The sequence below is a fragment of the Pinus tabuliformis genome, chromosome 1_2 (assembly GCF_031772625.1).
Source record: "Pinus tabuliformis cultivar Carrire ecotype Pingquan chromosome 1_2, CPIR1, whole genome shotgun sequence".
NCBI lineage: Eukaryota > Viridiplantae > Streptophyta > Pinopsida > Pinales > Pinaceae > Pinus > Pinus tabuliformis.
Window position 1 is genome coordinate 209,694,158 of NC_142298.1, and position 19,909 is coordinate 209,714,066.

A 19,909-nucleotide genomic window follows, 5' to 3' on the forward strand; every position below is an offset into this window, starting at 1 on the left:
ATTTGACCCATTGTGTTTGTTTATCAGAGACAAAGCAACGAAGATATCCTTCCAAACATTTGTTACTATCTTAGTTTGCCCATCAAATTGAGGATTGTAAGATGAGCTATGAGCTAACTGAGTACCATGACAAGAAAATAATTCTGTCCAAAAATTTCCAGTGAAGATGGGATCTCTGTCACTTACAATAATCTTTGGATTTCCATGTAGCTTTTGAATTGTTTCCATAAATGCAGTAGAAACTGTAGTGGCTTTAAATGGATGTGATAATGTACAAAAGTGTGCATACTTGGTAAGTCTGTCAACTACCACCATGATGACACTCTTTCCCTCAGACTTGGGTAAACCTATGGTAAAATCCATTGAAACCTCCTCCCAATGTTGGCTTGGAATGGATAAAGGTTGTAATAGACCCGAGGTCTTAATTGTTTCAACTTTATTTTGTTGGCAAACCAAACATTCCACCACAAACTTTTGAATATCTGATTTAAGGCCATCCTAAAAAATTCCTTCTTAACCCTATGGTAAGTTTTTAAAAATCTTGAGTGCCCTCCTAAGGGAGAAGTGTGCAATTCCATAATAATATTTTGTTTGAGTTGGGAATTATTACAGAGGTATAAGCGATCTTTGTACCATAACGAATCATTTTTCCAGCTAAATGTATCAGATGTACTAGAATCTTGTTGTAACTTTCGAATAAGTGCCCACACTTCTTCATCATTCTTCCATTCCTCCCTTGCTTCATTTATCCAATCTGGTTGGATAATAGAAATGGCACACAACAATGCTTCCATATCCTCATCGTTTCTTGAGAGTGCATCTGCCACCACATTTTGCTTCCATTTTTTGTAGATGATTTCAAAGTCGTAACCCAACATCTTTGTGACCCACTTTTATTGCTCTTCAGAGGATAATCTTTGTTCTAAAAAGTATTTAAGGCTATCATGATCCATTTTAACCTTGAAGTGTCTTCCCATTAGGTAGGGTCACCATTTCTTAAGTGCATGTAGTATTGCCAATATTTCCTTCACATAAATATCTTTGTGTAAAAACTTTCCCTTGATTGGAAGACTTTCAAAAGAAATGGGTCTTTCATTATGCATTAAAACAACACCAATTCCATTTCCTGAAGCATCACATTCCACAAAAAAGGTTTTTGTGAAGTCCGGTGTAGCTAAGACCGGTGCTTGGCACATTGCCTCTTTTAAGATGTTCGAAGGCCTTTGTTGTTTCCAGAGTCCATGAAAATGCATCTCTCTTCAATAATGTTGTTAGAGGTGTTGCTATTCTCCCATAATTCTTAACAAACATGCGATAATACCCTATCAACCCGAGAAATCCTCGCAGATGCTTTATGGATGTTGGGGATTTTCCATTCCTTAATGGCTTTAATTTTGCTAGGGTCTACCTTAACTCCTTCATGAGATACAATATGACCTAGATATTCCATCTCTTGTACTCCAAAGAAACATTTGGATCTTATGCATATAATTGTTTCTCCTCCAATAGTTGTAGCACCCTGTCAACATGTTCAACATGATCCTTCCAAGACTTGTTGTAGATTAGTATATCATCAAAAAATACTAACACAAATTTTCTAAGGAAGGGTTTGAAAATGGAATTCATCAAACCTTGAAATGTAGAAGGTGCATTGGTAATGCCAAAAGGCATGACCAAAAATTCATAATGACCCTCATGAGTTCTAAATGTTGTTTTCGGAATGTCTTTGGTCTTCATTCTGATTTTATTATATCTTGAACGAAGATCCAACTTGGTGAAGTAAATTGAGCCATGCAATTCATCTAGTAATTCATCAATGACAGGAATGGGAAACTTATATTTAATAGTGAGCTTGTTGAGCTCCCTATAATCCGAACACATGCGCCATGATCCATCCTTCTTGTGTACCAATACTCCTGGAGCAGAGAAAGAACTTTGACTAGGTTGAATTATACCAGCCTATAGCATTTATGCAACCATACGTTCAATTTCACTCTTTTGGGCATAGGGATATCTGTATGGCCTGATGTTTGGAGGAACACTTCCTAGAATCAGATGAATAGCATGATCATGATTACGAATAGGTGGGAGACCTTTGGGAGTCTCAAATACCTTGGAATGATTGTCCAAGACTTTTTGGAGATCTGGAGAAATATATGATTCCGATGTGGAAACATCTAGCAAACATAATTGTGCAATTACACCTCTTTGTTCCTTTTTTAGAAGCTTTTTCATACCGTTAGAGCTTATTATCTTTCCCAGTTTCCCTGCAATACCCCTTAATTAAACTTCCTTTCCTTCTACATAAAATTTCATGAAAATTTCTTGAAAATTAAAAGATATTGTATCCAAGGATTGTAGCCATTGGACTCCTAGTACAACATCAACACCTCCCATTGGAATGGAAAGCATTGGGCTAGTCAATACATATTCTCCCATGGATAGCTTGATATTATGGCACTTTCCAGAGAAATTTATCGTTCCTCCATTTGCAACCATCACTTGACACTCTGGTGCTAGATATAGGGAGCAATTCAATTCTTTTGCTACCTTACAATGAATAAAATTGTGGGTACATCCTGAATCAATCAACACTATTACCTTTTTCTTCTTGATTTGTCCTTCTGTCTTGATGGTTTGAGGAGTGGTAATTCCACCCAATGCATTACAAGATATGGTCAGATTCATTTCTTCTTTATCTAGGCTTTGTTCCTGAAGTATATCCTCTTCTTTTGACTTTTATTTCTCCTTTTCTTCTTCCTCTTCACAATCTATGTAGAATAATTTCTTCTCAGAACACTTATGACCTTTAGTGTATTTGCTATCACAACTGTAACAAAGCCCTTTTTCTCTTTTCTTACAATTTTTTTGGTGTCAACCTTATAGTTTGTGGAAGACTAGGGGCAACAACACTTCCATCTTTATAGTTGTGAGTGGTATGCTTCCTGGTTGCCATAATTTTGCTTTCCATTTTTCTTGCTAACATGAATGCCTTCTCTAATGAATCAATTTCCCAAAAGCGAACATCATGTTGGATATTATCCTTTAAAGTCTCTATGAACACATCCATCCTATGCCCCTCTGGAATACTTTTTACCCTTATGTTCAATTTTTGGAACTCCTCAATTTTCTTCATTGTTCAACCCTTTTGTTTGAGATTTATCAATTGGCTAAAAAAAGTGTTGCTTTTTGTATCCTCATAATGTGCTGTCAATTCTTCTGTAAAAACTGCCCAAGTGATAATTTGTTTATGAGAGAAAAGCCATTGATACCATACAAACTGATTTGGTTCCAAATATAAAGTTGCAATACGTACCTTTTGTGTGTTTTGCACATTATTGAGATCGAAAAATTGCTCCATCTGTAATATCCATGTTGCAGGATCCTTGCCATTAAACTTCCTCATATCGATTTTTGGAATATGGTGGGTCTTTGATCCAACATTAGAGTCTATGAAATCATTATTAACATTTCTTTTGTTCTCATCATGAGTTTCCTTTACTACCCTTTCACCATTAGTAAGCATTTCTTGTAGAAACTTTGTCAAATCTATCTTCAAATCTTCCATGCTTGTCTTTCAACAGTCCATCTTAGCTTCTACGCTTTTCTTTAAAACATCCATCTTAGCTTCTACATCTTTCTTTAAACCATCCATCTTAGATTTTGTTGCTTTTTGTGCAAGTGACGCTTGTTGCACTTGGTCTCGTAATTTTGATATATCATGTTGCATTTCTTCCTCTTCTTCATGAGTCATGCTAGAGCTTTCAGGTTGCCTACTAGGTATTTGCATTTTATTTCCTCAGGGCATCAATTACCGATAATAATTCTTTACTATGCCCTTTGAATTCCTTCAAACTAATTTTTCAAACCAAGCTTATGCAAAAAATTAAAAAAACTACACACCTTTTTTCACTTTGTAGGAGCTTGATATTGAATCTAATGTATCTCTATAATTTCGGATCATCTAGTTCTGAAATTGCGATTTGTGGTAGCCCTCTATGTCCTCTTTCCAATGCCACCAGTCTGATCCAAAATAGATTCTCCAGGGAAGAATTATACCAAATCTCCCACAGTGACCTGATTATAGACTAGTTCAATAGAGCAAACTTTTACGACGTGCCACAAGTCATTGTTTCGACCTTTGCCTCCGAAAAATATATACAAGAAACTACAGCCTATCCTCTTTCTATACCTTTTTACAAAATTTCAATCCGATATTCAGAGAGAAAGTTATGACGATTTTCCTCAGGCCACCTATTTGGAATGTAATTCAAGAGTCTGCACAAAGACCAACTTCCTCAGATCATATCTCTGCAAATATAGTGTAAAAAGCTCTGAAATTTGGACCCGAGGTTCAGTGCAATTTCATCTCAAATGGATTTTTTTAGCTTATAAAATGTCGCAGAAAAAAAATTATAGCAAAAATTCCACGATGACCTATTTGGAGCAGCGAAACCCTAGAATCCAAAGCTCCGATACCAAATGTTATGAAACCAGCTCACAAAAAGATAGAAAAGATAGATCAACGCCTTATAATTCAGCCTCTTCGAGGGGGCAACCACCTTTAAAGTACATAAATGAACAATTCTTGAATGATACAAATGACAAAACCTCCTTTCTATATATAGGAGTCTAAGGAGTCACAATATAACCTAGCTGACCTAACAATAATAATATAAAGCCACAAAAATAACAATAGAGGGATTCTATGGGGCACAGTAATAACAATATGGGGACAATAGGGGCACACCAATATTAATAAGGGATACAACTACAATAGTAATGGGGTAATCACTAGTATTATAGGGACCTAACAGGTCTAGTTTACAAAGTTCAGAAAGCTATTGAAAACACAGTCCTATCTCAGAGAAATATCCATGTTCAATCTGTTTTCACTATTGGCCCTATTTTGACTTCATTTAAAAATCCTTCATCCTCAACTTCAACTTTCATTCATCCAATCCTTCCATTGTCTATTGTTGTTGTTACACCACATGTCAGTCACCAAACTACTCAAGTAGTAGTTATGGCAGCAAGATATGCTCCTATAGTTTTTCCTGCCCAACTTCATGATCTACCTCTCAATTATGGGCAGAGGCTTTCGCAGTATGATGGCACAGGAGAAATCACTGCTAAGCAACATGTTGACAAGGTCAGTAATTTCGTGGATTTTGAGGAAGTAGACCATGATGATGTTAAAATTAGATTATTTTATCAGATTTTTTCTAGTGATGTCAAGAAATGGTTCAAGAGTTCTCGTCCGATAGGATTTGCAAATTATCAGGAGTTAGAAGATGTTTTCCTTGTAAGGTGGGATGAAAAGAAGAACCATTTGTATATCTTGGTTGAGTACAATGATTCGAAAATACAACCTAGAGAATCTATTCAATATTTTTCTACAAGGTTCAATAAATTGTACAATTCAATTCCTGCAGATATTAAGCCTCCCCGTGGGTTGGCCTTACTACATTATCTGGATGATTTTGACCCTGAAATGGATTATCAACTTAGAGAAATAAATATTGCAACATTCGAGGACATGAAAAATAATGCAGTCAGTGTGGAGGCTAATCTATTATTGAAAACATCTAAGTTGAAGTTTGACAAAAGAGTTATCATAAAGGAGGAACTTACCACTTTTGCAGATGCCAAATTTGAAACATTGGTTAAGAAAATGGAGAATATGATGGAGAAAATCTCTTTGGCTGACTGGACAACAATTCAAGAGACATATATTGGTCCACAAATAAAAAATATAGGTTTTTGAAGGTATCCACAGTTTCCTAACAAACCTCGGGAGTAGAAGGGTCTAGAACAGTCACAGCAGAAAATAAGACCATTGTTCCAAAAAAAAATCTCAAGATCCAGATGAGGAAGATGAGAAAAATCCCGAAGATCAAATTTTATTTTTGGTGATGGGAAGGAGGAGGTTTATTTGACCAAAGAGGATCAATAAAATGAGCAACTTGAGAATTTTGAAGCGGAAGATGAAGAAATATTGTTGTCCCAATCCAAAAATGATGCATTAATGATTGAATCGGAGGAATACATAAAGGGTTTTCATAATTCTATAATGCAAGTGCAATGATAGTATAATTTGAGGAATACGACTGTGGGAGGTAATGCATCCAAGAAATATGCACTAATCAACAATGCAACAAGGAAAGAAGTGCCTACCAATGGTGTTAAAAATATCCTCCCCAGTATAAGTTCTCAGAAGAAAGATATTCCTAGCACAAGTGCCCAAATGACGAAGCCTCCTGTCACTATCTTGTAGCAGATGGATAGCATACCCAAAGACAAAGAGGCTACAGAAAAGAAGGATTTTGTTCACAAGGAGACTGAAAAGGTAACAAGTCTATTTAATCTCGAAGCTGAAGTTGCTAAGTTGAATATTTATATTCCTCTTGGTGAATTAGTAAGAAATGATCAATATAGGTTTCAGATTTTAAATGTGCTTAAAGTAGATAAAACCTCTGATATAGTTAACATAGCAGATGATCATCCAACTATCATCTTTGGGCCAAAAATTGAGGATAAAACATAGGATGGTGATGTTCCTCCCTTTTATGTTAGTTTGAATTTACATGAACAAATCCTACACAATGCTATGTTGGACTCTAGGGCATCACATAATTTAATGCAAAAGGTGATTATGGAGAGGTTTGGATTAGACATTACACGACCATACAAGGACCTTTACTCATTTGATTCCAACAAGGTGAAATGTTTGGGCTTAATTAAAGATCTAGCAATATCCTTGACCCAGATTCCTTCTAAATGCATGGTGATGGACATTGTGGTGGTAAACATACCTCCCAGGTATGGTATGTTGTTGTCTAGATCTTGGATGGAAAAACTCAATGGAGCATTACAAAACGACATGTCATACATTACAATTCCATTTTTTGGAGGGAAGATGAGAAGGTTATACAGAGAGCCTCTCATGTAGTATATAATCAACAGTAAGGACAAGCTTGTTAACCATCTAGTGTATGTTGTCCATTGTGACGTAGATTCATTCATTATGTTTAATTTGAGCTATCTCGTTGATGAAGGCCTTGTTTCAAAGATTGAATAAGAGGGGAACAACACTCAGGAAAACAAAATTCTACATGAGGATTCAGAGTAGGACAACCAAAGAAAATTGGATGTCCAAAAGAAGGTATACAGAGAAATGCAATCATATGCTTTGAGTAATGATAAAGAGACATCTGCAAAACAAATTGATGAAGAAAATAATCATAAAAAAGAAGGGCAGGAAAACAATGAAAAGGAGAGACATATCAGTCAGTCTGCCCTAAAAAAATATACAAATTTCAAAGTCAAAATAGATGGTAAAGGAAGGAAGAAACATCAATTTTGGACCATGCATTTTGATGGATCAGAAAGCAGAGAAGGAGTTGTGGGGGGGTGTGGATTATCAGTCCATAAATGGGTAATTCAAAGTTGTGTTCATATAAAATGGAGTTTGATTGTATTAACAATATGGAAGCTCTTATTTTGGGCTTGAGAAATTTAAAAAAATCAGGGGCTACAAGAATTTTTGTTTTTGGTGATTATGAGTTTGTGGTTAGGCAAGTCAAAGGTGAACACCATACCAATCATTCCCGCATGAGAGCTTACCAGAATGTTGTACTTGATTATTTGCATAGTTTTTTTAATATAGTTTTTTAGATGTTCCGAGGAAAGACAATGCTTTTGCAGATGCATTGGCTACTTCGGCCTTTGATTTTGAAATGCCTAGTAATGTTAAAGGAAAATATAGGGTAGAGGTGAGACATAGACCCGTTGTTCCAGATAACAATGGTCATTGGCAAGTATTTGAAAATGAAAAGTAGGTAGAAAATTTCTTGCTAATGAAAGAAGATTTTTCCAGAATGAGATGGGAAAGGGACAGTGAAAGGGAAGATGCAAATAAGGAGAGTTTCATAAATCAAGTGAAGGAGGAATTGGATAATCAACGCTCTAAGTTGAAGATATTATAGCTAAAGGACAATATCCTTCCAAGAGGTCTGGTACCTTTGGAGGAATTGTTTGACCAGAATGATGTGGCCACCAAAATATCAAAATTAGCACCAGTTGGAGAAGGAATTGAAGAATGCAATATAGGTACAACAGAACACCCAAAGATGATAAAGTTGTCCAAAACCTTGAGCCCTTATATGAAAAGAAGATATTTAGAATTGTTTTCTGAGTTCTCGGATGTTTTTTCTTGGGGGTACGAAGACTTGAAGGTGTATGACAAAGAGATTATTCAACATATAATACTAGTAAAAAATGATCAAAATTCATTCAAGCAGAAGTTGTGAAGGACCAATCTGGTATTGTTGCCCTTAATTGAAAAAGAAGTAAGGAAACTTTATTATGCTAGTATTATAGTCCCTCTTCGTTTTTCATATTGTTTGTCTAATTTGGTACCAATTAGAAAAAAAATAGGTGAAATCAAATTGTGTGTAGATTTTAGGAACTTAAATAGGGTGTCCCTCAAGGACAACTATTCGCTGCCAAAAATGGACCATGTTCTCTAGAAAGTAGTTGGTTCCAGAAGAATGTCACTACTCAATGAATTCTCTGGGTATAACTAGATTTTGGTTCACCTAGAGGACCAAGATAAGATCCCCTTCACAACTCCCTCGGGTACTTTCAAGTATGCTAAGATGCCATTCGGTTTGATGAATGTGGGGGAAACATTTCAGTGGGCAATGGACATAGATTTTGCATAAGAAAAGGATACATTTCTGGTCATATACTTGGGTTACATTACTGTTACTCACAGTGTGATGAGGAACATTTTCAACAGTTAAGAAAATTTTTAGAAAAGTGTAGGAAACATGGCATCTCATTAAATCCCCAAAAATCCTTGTTTTGTTTGGACGAAGGAAAACGATTGGGTCATATCATTTCAAAATATGGAATAAAAATATACCCTAACAGAATTGCAACAATTGAAAAAATGGACACTCTTAGGAGTAAAAATGAAATTCAGTCCTTTTTGGGCAAAATTATTTTTTGAGAAGGTTCATTCCCAATTTGGCTGAGATTTCTAGAAGTATAGACATGCTGAAGCAGGACAGTGAGGTGAAATGGAATGAAGGTAGTAGGAAATCATTCAGTGAACTGAAGGCAGCCTTGTCCTGCTCTCCTACTTTGGCCCACCCAGATTACACAAGGGATTTCATAGTGTTTTCTTTTGCATCTGAGCACAACATTGTTGCGGTTCTTTTGCAGAAAAATCAAGAGGGAGTTGAATAGCCTATTGCATTCTTTAGCAGGGTGCTCAGAGATGTTGCACTCAAATATGACATAATGGAAAAACAAGCATTTGCACTTTTTAAGGCCCCGAAAGATTTTGGGGTGTACATTTTTCATTCTCATGTTGTGGCTTATGTGCCTAGTGCTACAGTGAAAAATATTTTGACTCAAAGTGATCTAGATGGAAGGAGGGGCAAGTGGATCGCAATAATTCTTGAATATGACATAGAAATTAAGCCAACAAAGTTGATTAAAGGTCATGGTTTGGCCTAGATGATGGCATAATCAAATTTGTAGTCCCTTCAAATTAATTTGCTCGTTGTCCTAACAGAGGAAGAGCTCTCAAATGTTGTTCAACAAGTTCTAAAGAAATTTTCTACTTCACCATGGTATGCAGATATCCTATATGTTTTATAGCATTTACAAGCACCACCAAACTGGCCCAAAACTAAAGCCTGGTTTTTAAAATTAAAAGCAGTGAAATTTTGTATTATTGATCAATTCTTATACTGGAAAGATCTTGGTGGGATGTTGCTTAATTGTTTACTGGAGGATGAGGCTCAAACAACAGTAGTGGAATTCCATAAGGGGGATTGTGATGATCACTTATATTGGAAAACTATAGCTAATAAGATTTTAATAGTTGGCCTTTATTGGCCTAGTTTATTTGTTGATGTTTATAAGAAGGTGGACAATTGTAAGGAATGTTAGATGTTCGAGGGTAGAAAGAAGTTGCTTCCCCTACCTCTAAAGCCTATAGCAGTTGAGTCACCATTTCAACAATGGGGAGTTGATTTCATTGGAGAAATTCATCCTTCCTCGTCCGGGCAGCATAAATGGATTTTAACAGGAACATATTATTTTACAAACTGGATTGAAGTAGTCCCTTCTAGGCAAACCATATATACAACTATCATCCAAATTCTGGAAAGAAACATTCTATCCCGTTTTGGTTTCCCACAAAATATTATCATGGACAATGTCGTTGCATTCAAGTCAAAAAGGATGATTGAATTATGCTACAAATATAACATCAGTTTGGGTCATTCCACAACTTATTACACTTAGGGAAATGGCTTGACAGAGTCATCCAACAAGATTCTAGTCAACATTATTAGAAAATTTTTGCAATAGAATAAAAGGAATTGGCACAAAAAACTAATCCATGCACTATGGGCAGATCGTGTGAGTACTAAAATATCTATAGGCACATCTCCATTTGAGTTGGTGTATGAAACAAAGGCGATTTTTCCTTCTTCGCTTGGAGTGTCAGTCATGATATTGTTGCAAGAAGAAGAAGTAGAGCCCAATGACATGTGGCGGAGAATTAGCCAAATGATTTAGCTCCAACAATTAAGAGAAGAGGTGTTCAAGAACACACAGTTGTTACAAGACCGGGTAAAGAAGATCTATGATAAAATAACAAAGGCAACAGATTTTCAACTTGGAGATTTGGTATTGAAATGGGATGCTCGAAATGAAGATAAGGGAAAGCATGGGAAATTTGAGAACTTGTGGAAGGGGCCTTTTAAAGTTGTTGCATTTAGAGGGCAGAATGCATATTTACTTGAAGATTTTTCAGATGAGCCAGTTGGAGCAGGGCCTGTGAATGGCAGGTTGCTCAAACATTTCCTCACTTAAGTTGGATTTTGAAGGATCATTTCATTGTCTATACCATTTTAATTTTGAATAATGCAAGTGTGGGTAGTTATAGTTAAGATTTGAAGCCCGAAGTGAAGGCCATAAGATCTTAACTGGTTGCTGCCATAAATAATTGAGTCTGTTAGCTAGTTTTTTTATCATTTATAGTCAGTCTAGTCAGTAAATTTTCCTTATTTAAAGTCTGTATATTAGTTTTTACATATCATGATCGTATTTCCCAATGGGAAGGCTACTAGTCTGCGGTGTCGTTCTTGGCACCTCACGGGGAGGCTACCATCCCCAATGGAGCCCATGTTAGATTAGGTTAGTTTGTTAGTCGAATGGTACTTCATGTTAATTTTTGTTCTTTTAAAGGAGGTTAAAATCATAAATTTTCTCGCTATCATGATTTGACATGTCACTGCTCAAAGAAGTCATCACTATTCAGATCATCACTCTAGTCACCAAGGTCAGTCATTGGGAAGGGGTGTCTATTGTATGGGAATTTTTGGTAACAAATTGTTGAGTCTAGATATTAGGTAATGATAGGTTGGTAATATGTCCAAAGTGTTTGTTGTTGAAGGAAGGATCTCGAAAATATCCTAATCATTAATATTTTGATCTATGCCCTTGCTAGACATTATATGAATCCCTCTACCTATCTCCTTTTTCCCTTGTAACATTACTTCTCCTCATTCCCTAATGTTTACATTATTCATATCGATCATTTTAGGCCTAAATGCCCATCCTTATTTTGACCTAACTACATATCCCTAGGCCTAAAATACCCTCTTCCCTAAGCATCCTTATGCACCATGATTGATCCATCGTCATTTGCACCCCCGAAAAATTTTAGTTGTTGAATTCATCATATTTAAATCCTCTACCACCCTACAACACTTAAACAACGTTATCTCAAGCATGTGAATTTCATGAGGAACGCAGGTTACATGTAAAAATTGTTACATCAATAAAATATTTTGAAATCATTGTAGAGGCTGCAAATTTCCTTTATGATTGATCTTAGGTGATGGACTCGTCCCTCATGTAGAGAATGAGATGACTGGTCCTATTTCGAAGCAAAGAGTGCAAAGAAACTCAGAAAATGCAGAGAAGCTCAGGAGTCATAGGTAAGTTTACAAGTTGCATAACAGTTCGAGCATTGCGCTGCATTTTTTTACACAAAGAGGGGTTGCATCTCAGGCTAGCCTTTAGCACACAGTTTGAATGCAAAGATTGGAGAGGTAGGAAGTCAGTCACCTTTCCTGAAATTCTCATTGCTATTTATCTTGGTTACTGTGTCAAAATCATGTTTGTCCCTTTTAGAAAACTTTTGTTGCACACACTCTATTTTGTTTGACAAACACAATTTTGTCTTTGAATGTGCTGTCACATTGCTGTAGACATGAAATTGTGATGAAGAATGTTTCCTGAAGAAATTTATGTTATGTTTCTTTAAATTTTCAAAGTTTCATGTTTGTATTTGACCATATAAATTGTGATGCCACCGTCTTGTTGTCACAACTACTTAAGTAGAGATGTGTTGTCAGTCATGGCTATATTCATTCCTCTGGGTCTATACGCAGAGCTATAGCCTAAAGTCAAATTCAATCTACTAGGTGTTGAGATAGGATGGCCCCTGCTACTAGAAAAAAGGGAGAAGACCTTTATGCACCGAACCCAGGACTTTGAGTCTGCTCAATTCATCCCCTACCATTAGAGTGGCTTTTGAGAACATAGAGTGCATTCCTTTCTGTCAGAAGATTGAGAAATTAGGTCACAATGATAAACTTGCTAGCTTATTTTCTCTTAATTTTCAAGATAGCAGAGTGAAACTAGGAGACCTGGAGATTATATTAACTGAGAAGTTTATTACTGATGCAACCAACCTCCAAATAGTAGGAGAGAAATGGTTCAAGAGGGATGAATTAGACATTTTGGCTTACAAATAGTTTGTGAAACTGGAGTATCTTGACAAGTTTGCTTCCACCTTCCCTAACATTTATCTTCAAGAACAATATGTCGACCTTCTGAAGGTTATCCAAAGATACTTCACTTGTGAGGGTAGGTTTAGTAGAATATACCAATATTATCTCAAGTTACTATGGAATTTCACCGAAAGCAAGCCAATGAACGTCCCTTATTTCCTGCACAAGAGTTTAGAAATAATGGCCACCAAAGTACAAATTCAAAAAGATAACCATGCTTCAAGTCTATTCCATTTTTCTTTAATCAAAATCTTAGTTAAGCATGTTGTTGAAAGAAATAAATTTTTTTGGTTTGATTTTCTTGCAAGTATTGGTCTCTTGCCACAAACTGGGTCACCATCAATGAAGACAGATAAAGAAGAGCCCAAGCAAGAAAATCAAAAAGAGGAGAGCATTCATTCAGTCATGAAAATGAAACCCATAAAGAAGGAAGGCGACAAGCGAAGCAAGAAACTTGCAGGCAAGTTGAGCAAGAAAGCTAAACTGCAAATCATGGAGGATGACAAGGTAGACAAAGAAACATGAGAACAGATGACATCATCTCTACAAGCCAAACTTAAGGTCAAAATTGAAGATACGGTTCAAGATTTGTGATGAGACCCAAAATGAGGTCTAGAGTTAAAAAGACCTAGGAAGAGGCAGCCCCTCGAGCAATTGTGGAAATTTCTAAAGACAAGTATACATATGTATAGGTTGATGATAAAGTGGATTAATTCAAGGGCCCAAAAATAGTCTAACCAGACTATGAGGAGGACATAGCACCATTGAAACACGTGTTGTGTAGTACAAATAAGAGGACCCTAACATAATAAAGATGAGAGAGGCACTGTTTAAAAACCAGATGAGAATAACATTTCTGGAGAAATAGAACAGAGATATAAAACAAGCTATTAAACCAGCAAAGGACAAGACAGAGTCACATGCAGCAGTTCCCAAAGGGAAGAAAAAACATGTTTCTTTTGTTGAACAAGCTAAGAATGTTGTAGTGGGGCCTAGTGAGCCAGCAGACAAGGAATTCAAATCAAAGTTTAAATATGTGCAACAAATTAAAAAAATAGCTAAATCTCTTGGAAGACCCCATTTAGTCAATGGAAAGAGTATCAAAGGTGCCTAGAGGATTTAGAGGAAAGTAAAGACCAGGTCAATTAATTCAGGTAACAAAATCTAGAGTATAAAAATTCCATTCAACATATTCTTGAAAATTGTGACCATGAAGTCAAAGAGGCATCCAAAGCCCTTGACAGGAGTAATCATTTTGTCAAATGGTCACATCCAGTTAGGAGACAATGCAAAAATTTGTATGTTAGAAACTTGGTCCTGAATGCTCAGTTGAGAAGTATGAGGCAAGATTTGGAGGCGACACATAGATTGTTGAAGAGATATGAGGGAGTAGTTGTAATACCTTTGCTCATGAAGATGCCTAAATTTTATCCTAAGTTCATGACTAAGGCCACACCTACTTTATCACCACCTGTTGAGAAAAATAACTTCACTACTCCAGATTCCAAGACCAAGAATCCCAACACCAAGGCTTCAAGCAGTAAAGTGTCAAACAACATGAAAAGGAAGTGACCATTCCTCCTTTATTATTTTTAAGTTTTATATTAAATTCTTGATATTTTAATATGTTGAAGTTGATATGTTGATTGACATATAGTGTCATAACAACATTCAGTAGGACTTAAAAGAATTCGGAGAATAGTCCCAGCAATTTTGCTACGCAAGCGATGCGCAGTCACTACGCAGGTCATGCTCTAACTATCTCACGTACACTAGATGATGGCCACCTATCAGGTTTTGAAGTTGATGTCATGGGGTACATGTGGAGTCCAACTCAACCCCTTAAAATCTTGCCACGTGTCATTTCTAGAAGGGTGAAGTTTCCATTGTTGTGCAGCTGCTAAGCAGGCTTTTGAACAGTTAGAAAGGTAGCCTTTTGGTGTTTTTCTATTTCAGTCATGATGATCAGTTCAAAGACTTTTTTAAGATAATTTGTATTAAAATAGTTTGTTTTTTCTTTCAAAGGGACAAAAAGATGCTTTAAGTTTTCTGTTTGGAGGAAAAGCATTTAGAAAACAATAGTTTACTATGTTTATTTTAGTTTTTTGACCGATTCTCTATTGGATGGAAGATACATTGAACCTAAACATGTTTTAATCGTATGTATTGATTATATATTCTGATGAATGAACAAAAAAATGGTTGTTTTTGGTTTTTAATTTTTAGATATTCATGCTTGTGTGACCAATCAATGATGCATGTTGCTTATGTATTGAGGGTCGTCGATCTTACTATCCAAGGATTCTTACAGTATGGTGCATGGGATTTTTTTTTTTACTACAAGTTGTTTTATTTCTTATTTGTGTTTTAAGAGTATTTTATGCAAGTTGATTCTGAATTCAATGTGTCTGTTATTTTTCAACTGTTTTCACATTTCAAACTCAAATGAAATGATACATACTCGTACTTGTTATCTTCTATGTTCATTTTTTCAATTTACCTTATTTATACTACAACCAAATTTTGTATCCCAGAGTCATGATTACAAGCGCTTGATATAGTTATTGATTTACTTGCCTAAGTAGAAGAGTTTAAGGCTAAATTGATCATGTATTACCACCTATCAAGCCATTATGTTTAAGCTGGAGATGGTGTGGAGCAAGACCTACATCGCGTGGCTTCAACAAAATTCATGTATCCAAATAAAATATGTGTTTCAAACGAAAAAACCATATAACGCCAACTCCTATGGACACACGTTAATCATAAGAGATGCCACAACATTATTACACCTCATTGGTGGGTCGAAAACATGCCCTAAAAACATATGATTTATTAGAAAACCATATCATATGCCAGAGAGTGATTAACCTTGACATCATACCATAACGCACATAAATTAAACCATCGATCACATATACCTATCTCCTGACATATACTTTTATCAATCTATGTTAAGAAACTTATACAGATTTTGTATTGCTATGTTATGATCTCAAGAAATAACATACCCAAGACATTACCATTGTAATGTAGGACCAAACATACACCTAAAAACATATATCAATATGTGTAATCATATAAAGTTTGACATGGGCACACTGTTGTATGCCTTCATGAATTCCATTTAACATGTTATGTTTCAAAATTGTAACATATTCAGACCATTCATAACGTGACTAAACACTCAACCTAGGTTTACAATGATATACATAACGTATGCCTGGTATAATTAGATTGTGTTTCCAAGCCACAATATAAATTTTCTAATGATACATTTCAAACTTTTCAAAAATATAAACTTTTAGAATATAATCTTTCGAAACAGTGCCATCGCCTGTTGGCTTTTGCATCATTATCATTACCACCACCACCATCATCATTATTATTATTATTATTATTATTATATAGATGCCTCATATAATTAGATTATGTTTCCAAGTTACAATATATATTTTGGAATGATAAGTTTCCAACTAAAAAGATGTAACTTTTTAGAACATAATATTTCAAAACATGCCCATAGTCTCTTGGATTTTTGCATCATTGTCATTACCATTGTCAAGCATAGGTTGTAATGTATAAGTTATTAACAAATATATATTTGTTAATATATTAGAAATAGTTTGGTAATGCATTGTTTGCTAGAGTAATGATAAGTCATTATTAATATTATTCCAGTGAGTTATAATCAATGTAATACGAGATTGTTGATTGTAGCATTATTAATTTCATATTTGAGTAAGTTGTACTTTTTTTTTTTTTTTTTTTTTCTGAATACGACTAATTCTATTATCATACAAAACATAGATACATATGGAGTACAGTGGGCAAGGCTATGGAGATTTGCCTATCAGCCTTCTTCTTGCCCTGATTATAGTTCCAAAATTGAGCAAAATCAAAAATTGGAATTTGATACATGGCCACTGAAGACACATAGATTCTGAACAGACACCAGGGCCATGGAATGACCCAGACAAAGACAGACCTGAACAATTATAGCTGACACATAGACAAAGAAGCCGATACCAGTTGGCAGAAACATAAACAGAAAACCCAAGAAATGCAGCTGAGGTTGCCGGGAGCGAGCTCATTCTTCATCGGTGGTGTAAGGCACCTCTTCTATGCGGCACCCGAAACGGAGAGAATCCTCGGAGTCTGAGAGAGGGATGACCGCTCCAGAGGTCCCTTCCTGAGCTGGCTTGCTTGGACCAGCAAGCACAGAAGGACCGGCGGCAGGGACGCAGTCCTTGACTGGGCGCTTGAGGTCAATTTCAAACTTGCGTCTAGGGGCCAGACGACTGGGTACCGCATCAACCGGAAGGCACGCGATGGGGGAATCCTCTCTGCTGTAGCGCTGCCAATCCGATGCTGGCTCTGCCTCATGCATAGGATGGCTTGCAGCAATATTAGTCTCTGCCTCCTCGCTTTGTGAGACTCCCGGCTCAATCTTAATGGAAATTACCAGAGTAGAATTGGCTTGAGGGCATGGGAGCCTATACCTGAGCGTTGGATGCTCCGACTGACCCTCCTCTGAACTAATGCTTCTACCAGTACGCGCGCCACCTTCCTCATTGCTTCCTTGGAACCTCTGAGGGACTGACGTGACTTCAATGGAGGAGGAGGGTGAATTGTGGCCTTGCCTTTGCGTGAGGGCCCTGCCTCTGGTTCCCCCTCGTCTACTACACATACGTGGCCTCTCCCTCTGCATATCTGGCTTTTCCAGATGCACCCTCACGAAAACACCCGGAGCTTCCTTAACGCTTAGGACAAACCCAATCTCAGCACAATTGCAGGGCGTGCTCGTCCCTTGCCCTGCAACCGGCAGAATGCACGTCTCCTCTTGCTTCTCTGAACTCAGCAGGGCATCGCCGCTATGCCATCCCACATTCCTCTGCAGAAAAAACACCTCCCCCTTAAAATGCTCCATGGCTCCGATTGCCAAGCAACTCACGCGAGCGGAGAAGACCGGCATTAATGCCGTCGGCCGTCGGATTGCATGCGGGTTAATAACCCACCTCACCTGGTACCTCCCTTCGTCATGGGCCTGCCACCTGCCCACGTGACTGTTCACACCATCAACACGTTTTATCTGCACCCGCATCCGGGATGAGTAAGTTGTACTTAATATGATAAAATCTATTGTTTTGTATGAAAGTTTCTGAAATTTGTATATTTAACATGTTTTTAAGCAATCAACAAGGATCTAATATGAAAGGATATGGAAATAGAATAAAAGAAAGACTATCAAAAGGACAACAATCAAAGGAAAACAATAGAAAACAAAGAAAATCAAGACTAGAGAAAGATCAAGGCTGAATCGATCCTAAAGTAGGATCCTTAAAGTGTTTAATGTGAGAACCATTTGTAGGGTACGATAATAACCTCTCACCATCATCTTTAAGCAAGTAAGAATTAGCTCCAAGTTTTGTAGCAATTTTATAAGGGTCAATCCAAAGTATTTGAAATTTTGTATGTTTTCCCTTATCTGCGTGTGATGAATCCCATAGTACGACCTTCTAGCCAACTTAAAATGTGGTGGCTTTATCTCTTTTGTCATGATATTTCTTTATAGTTCTTTTCTTTTCTAGATTTTATTCAGCGTTGTGGTTCTCTGTTCATAAAGAGATAAAAGATTATGATACATGTTAATCAAATCATATTCCTTAAATTGTTTAGCTTGAAAGGCTAAATGAAATGAGGCTAATTGTAATTCAATGGGCATGACAACTTCATGGCTATAAACTAGATGAAAAGGTGTAACACCAATTCTAACCTTAGTAGCGGTTATGTCTGCACATAGGGCACAAGGAAGCAGAAGATGTGATTGTCTAGGATTGTCACCAATAATCTTTTTGAGGATTTTGATTATTTTTTTACTCCTAGATTCAACTAAACCATTTCCTCTAGGGTAATAAGAATATGAAAAGGTGTGTTTGATACTAAACCTGTTGCAAAAGAGAGCAACTTTACTTGAAATGAACTTGGGTTCATTATCATACACAATATGAATGGATGTTCCAAATCTGTGAAGAAAGGATTCTTCAAAGAACTAATTACTTGATCCTCATTAGCTCTTTTTAAGAGGGATGGCCTCAGACAACTTAGTGAAGCAGTTTGTGGTAGTCAAAATAAATGTGTTCCCAATAGAGGAGGGTGTATTAATTAGTCCTATAAAATCAAGGTCCCATTTGGTGAAGGGTCTAGTTGAGATGATGGGTTCCAAAGGCATAGCATAATATTGTAACCTTTCGGCCACATGTTGGCACTCATTACAAGATTTAACAAACTTGAATGCATCTCTAAAAAGGTGAGACCAGAATTATCTGGCTCTTATAATTTTATGTGTGGTGGCTCTAGAAGCAAAGTGGCCTTTGATAGGGTCAGATTGTTCTGATGAACCATGTAATGTTTCCAAGATTATATTGGTAGATTTTCCATCAACACATCACAAAAGTGTGCCTTTCAGAGATTTTATAAACAAAATGTTACTTACAAAAAATATTTATAAGCATCTAAACATAATTTTCTTCTCTAAATTTTTTTCATGTTTCCACGATATTTTTGATGATTTAAATAAAAAATAATATCAAGATACCAAGGATGTTGAGAAAGTTTTGATTCTTCACTGTGAATGAAAAAAATTTGGAAAAATATTCATTTTGCAATTCAGATTCTTTGGTATGGTTCAAATCTTGGGCCAAATGAAGTGCTAAATCCTCTCCCTTAATTGTATTGGTTGTAGTTATTGATAGATCATGTTGTTGGATCTTAGTCAACTAATGTGCCAACTTACCAGACATCAGATTTTGAGACAACAAAAATTTAACAACTGGGAGTGGGGTTTTAATTTCGGTATGCTTTCCAAGGACTATGTGTCTAAAATTCTTGATATCTTTTAGTATAGAGTACGCATTTTTTCAATTAGTGATTACTTCATGGCATTGTCAGAGAGGTTGTTGGTAATATTTGCATTGATGTCATTGATCACATTGGTGATAATTCATATTGAATGTGTAGTGCAC